The following is a 5,000-nucleotide window of genomic DNA, read 5'->3' on the forward strand; positions in this document are numbered from 1 at the left end:
TATGACTTTTTATAATTCAGTTGTTTCATCTACCTAAGTCATTCTTGCATATATATATTTACTAAGACAGAACAATAAATCTTCTATTAAATCACTCCATTGGCCAATTAAAGAGAGAGAGAGAGAGAAGACGAGAAGAGAGAGACCGAGTTTGAGAGAGGTGGGGGGGAATCTGATCTTCGAGTCATTAGTCAAGCTATTATTTTATTTTACTGAATAAACTTATTTATTTTCAGTTAAAGTTGAATTAGCAGGTAAGCTTGCAATATCTAATGCAATGTTAAACATAGAACAAATTCCAGGAAAATGCATAAATTGGTCAGTTTAAATTAGTAATGTTGTTAATTGTTGTAGGTAGAATTGTAACACTAGCTTCTCAATAGTGGGAGTATTTTAAATATTATATTATTTAGTAACAGGGACAGTAAGAGTGGTTATAGTAATAGTATGGATATATTTCATTCATACACCTGTGTTCTTAATTCAACATTATATTGATTAACAGGACCAAATATGGCTCCCCCCAAAAAAATATATTAGCCTCCATGGCCCCATTCACACTCAGACTTCATTCCCAAATAAATAAAAGGCAATAGAAAAAAAGGACCCCCACTTCAATGATTAGCACCAAGTTCATCCGCAATTACAAAAAAAACAAGAATTAAGAAAAAATAAAAGTTACCCGCAAAAATATATTAGGACCGTGACCCTATTCACACTCCAAATTCATCCCCAAGATGAAATAAATAATAAAAAAAAAAAAAAACAGCAAAAAATTTCGACCATAAATAACCACAAGCAACTCGGGTAAACACGTCCGCAGGTAATTAATCAAGCCACCGGATGTTGCAAAAGAATCATTTGTATCGGTCTAAACTCTCTCTCTCTCTCTCTCTCTCTCTCTCTCTCTCTCTCTCTCTCTCTTTCTTTCTTTACGTTCAATGAACCGCGGAGCGTAAATTGAGATAAATGGCGCGATTTGGCATCTTTCCTGACGTTTTTGTTTTGGGAGGTTATAATAAATGTGGCCCTTTCACAGAGAGATGATAGATGTGCTTCCATATCTCTCTTTCTCTCTCTCTCTCTCCCCCTCTCTCTCTCTCTCTCTCTCTCTCTCTCAATGTTGTACCTGATGGTAAGTAGACTGTGGTGAGGAGCAACCAAGCTGGAGAATGGCTTAGAGAGAGAGAGAGAGAGAGAGAGAGAGAGTGAGTGAGGGGTTTGTCTTTCAACAAGGGATATTATCTCAAGATACTTGCCATTAGAGAGAGAGAGAGAGAGAGAGAGAGAGAGGTCCGTGAACTAGGAACCTTATCCCAGAATGCTTGCCATCAAAAAAGAGAGAGAGAGAGAGAGAGAGAGAGAGAGAGAGAGATCCGTGAACTAGGAAACTTATCCCAGAATGCTTGCCATTAAAAAGAGAGAGAGAGAGAGACCTTACAACTTGTTCGGGTTGCCCCAGGTCCCTCAGTGGGAGGCACCTCTAATGTCTACCAGAGAGTTGCTAGTACATCTTCCGGTATATTTTGCATCTTCCAATCTTGGATGGTCTGGGATGCAGCTTAGATATTTGTCGAGCTTATTCTTAAACATATCTACGCTCACTCCTGATATATTCCTCAGATGAGCTGGCAACGCATTGAATAGACGCTGCATTATCGATGCTGGTGCGTAGTGGATTAATGTCCTGTGTGCTTTCCTTATTTTTCCTGGTATAGTTTTGGGCACTATTAATCTACCTCTACTTTGCTCTTTCTGATATTTTTAGCTACATGATGTTTTCAGCTATTCCTTCTATCTGTTTCCATGCCTGAATTATCATGTAGCGTTCTTTTCTCCTTTCTAGACTATATAATTTTAAGGATTGTAGTCTTTCCCAGTAGTCAAGGTCCTTAACTTCTTCTATTCTAGCTGTAAAGGACCTTTGTACACTCTCTATTTGTGCAATATCCTTTTGATAGTGTGGGTACCATATCATATTGCAATATTCAAGTGGAACTACGATCATATTTGTTTTATTAAAGCATAAATGGATTTTTGTAGTTCAGCTTTTCTTGTTTGTTCGCCTTTTGGAAATGCCGTAACAAACATTCCCTTTTTATTTTTGTTGTTTTCGATTTCTTACATTTTTGCCAATAGAATTGCTATTTGATCATTGCATAACATGTTCCTATTCATCATCACACCAAGGTCTTTAACTGCTTCCTTATTTGTGATTGTCTCATTATTAGGTCCCTTATATGCATATATCTTTCCTTCTCTGTCTCCATAGTTTATTGATTCAAATTTATCAGAGTTAAATACCATCCTATTTACCTCTGCCCAATCATATACTTTGTTAAGGTCTCTTTGTGTAGCGTTCCTATCTTCATCACAAGTAATTTCTCTACTTATTCTTGTGTCATCGGCGAAACTACTCACTACCGAGTCCTTAACATTACTGTCTATGTCTGCGATCATAATAACAAACAGTAATGCAGCTAACACCGTACCTTGTGGCACACCGGAAATTACCTTAGCTTCATCCGATTTCTCATCGTTTGCAATAACTATCTGTTTTCTGTTGTGCAAAAATTCTTTTAACCATCTTCCTACTTTATCCACTATATTATGTTTTCTAATTTTCTTCTCTAATATATTATGGTCTACCTTCTCAAAAGCTTTTGCAAAGTCTAGATAAACCACATCTGTTTCATTTCAGCTTTTCATATTTTTGTATATGTTTTCACGGTGGACTAACAGTTGTGTTTGTGTACTTTTTTCCGGGTACGAAACCATGTTGTCCTATATTAAACAGATTATTTTTTATTAAATGTTTCATAATATTTTTCTTCATTACCCTTTCATACACTTTCATAATAAGTGATGTTAGACTCACAGGCCTATAATTACTTGCCTAGGGGTAATATATGATAATTTGTGCTCATCATAAATCGTGCCTGTATCTACACTTTGTCTTAATAATATTGCAAGTGGCTTTGCGAGTTGAATGAACTACTTTCTTTAACAAAATAGCAGGAACTCCATCAGGCCCTGCTGCAGCTCCATTTTTAATTTCATTAATAGCCTGCACAATATCAGCTTCATTAATATCTATGTCAGCTAAATATTCACTATTTTCGTCCCTTACTTCTATATCATTATCTTCATTATCTATTCTAGGGGTGAATTCTCTCTTATATCGTTCTGCCAATATGTTGCAAATTTCCTTTTTTTCATTCGTTAATCTCCCTTCAATTCTAAGAGGGCCTATTTCTATTCTTCTTTTATTCATCTTTTTCGCGTATGAGTATAATAGTTTGGGGTTTTGCTTGATATTTATTAGGGTTTTTTCTTCCAAGTCCCGTTTTTCATTTTCTTTTGATTGTATAATCTTTTGTTCTGCATTTTCTATCTTACTTTTTAGTTCTATAACTTTCCATGCATTTTTTTCTTTTGCAAGACCTTTTTCCACTTTCTGATTTTCTGGAACAAGATCCTTCTGTCTCTTGGTATGCATGACTGATGTTTACTTTTCTTCTTCGGTATATATTTATCCACTATTTTCTCTAATATTTTATATAATATCTCCGTATTTACCCTTATGTCATCACTTACGAAAATGTTATCCCAATCTTTGTTTAATTCTTCATTTATTTCTGACCATTTTATATTTTACTGTTAGAAGTTGTATTTTCCATATCCTTCCCACTTTTTCATTTCTTGCTTATCTCTGTTTTCACTTGCTTTGGAATGGACTGTTAATTCTATGACATTATGGTCTGAAATACTCACATTATTAAACTATTGATTTCTAACATAATTCACCTCGTTCACAAATACTAGGTCTAAAGTATTTTCCTTTCTTGTTGGCAGGTGATTTGTTTGTTGAATGTTGTATTCTAGTAGCATATCTAATAGCTTTTCGAATTGCCTCTTATCTTCTGCACTACTATTACTCTCTTTTTTATATGTATAAGTACAACCACAATCTCCTATTTCGTTCTTTCCAGTCTACGAAAGGAAAGTTGAAGTCTCCAGATAGGAGAATAGTCCAGTCCTTGTGATTTCTACATATATCATCCAATTTTTCTATTATTAAGTCAAACTCTTTAGTATTAGGAGGTCTATATATTACTATGTTCATTAATTTTTCAGATTCAAATTCTACCGCTATTAGTTCACATTCTGAGTTACTATATTTCTCATATATTTTTCCTTGTTTTTTGTCTTTCCCATATATTGCGGTTCCCCTTGATTCCTATTTTTGCTATCTGATCTATAAGTTTGGAACCCTTTTATTTGATCATCATTCCCAGTCTCTTGGGAATACCAGGTTTCACTTATATTCATTATATCTATTTTCTTTTCAATTTGGGTTAATTCTTCTAAGTACTCTATTTTTCTTTTTGAGTTTCTCGTAACTAAACCCTGCGCATTCATCACTATGATGGTTTGCGTGTTTTCTCCTTCATTTAATATTGGTAATAATAAGGATTTTACCCCATGTCTCTTTCCTGTTTGGTTGGATGTTGTTCTTTTCCTCATTTCCAAAAATTCTGACATTAAAAAATCCAACTTTTCCATAATATTTGATCTTCCTCATCATAATTATTTATTTTGTGTCTGAATCTGCAATTTTCTCCGTTTCTGCAATATCCTCTTGCATAATAAATAGTTATTATCTCTTGAGTAGAATCTTGGAGCTGAGGCTTTGAAATTTTTTGCTGACATCTCTGCATATCTCGTTGATGGCTTGCTTTTTTCTTTTACCTGATATTCTTTATTCCTCTCTTTATTGTTTCTTTCTTATTTTGGAGAGAGAGAGAGAGAGAGAGAGAGAGAGAGAGAGAGAGAGATCCTTGAACTAGGAACCTTATCCCAGAATGCTTGCCATGAGAGAGAGAGATATGGAGGAGTTAAGGAGTTCCATTTGACAACGTCTGTGTGTGTGTGTGTGTGTGTGAGAGAGAGAGAGAGAGAGAGAGAAGGAGGGCGCATAATTGCTGGATGGGTAGTTA

This window comes from Macrobrachium nipponense, chromosome 36 (assembly GCF_015104395.2).
Source record: "Macrobrachium nipponense isolate FS-2020 chromosome 36, ASM1510439v2, whole genome shotgun sequence".
Lineage (NCBI taxonomy): Eukaryota > Metazoa > Arthropoda > Malacostraca > Decapoda > Palaemonidae > Macrobrachium > Macrobrachium nipponense.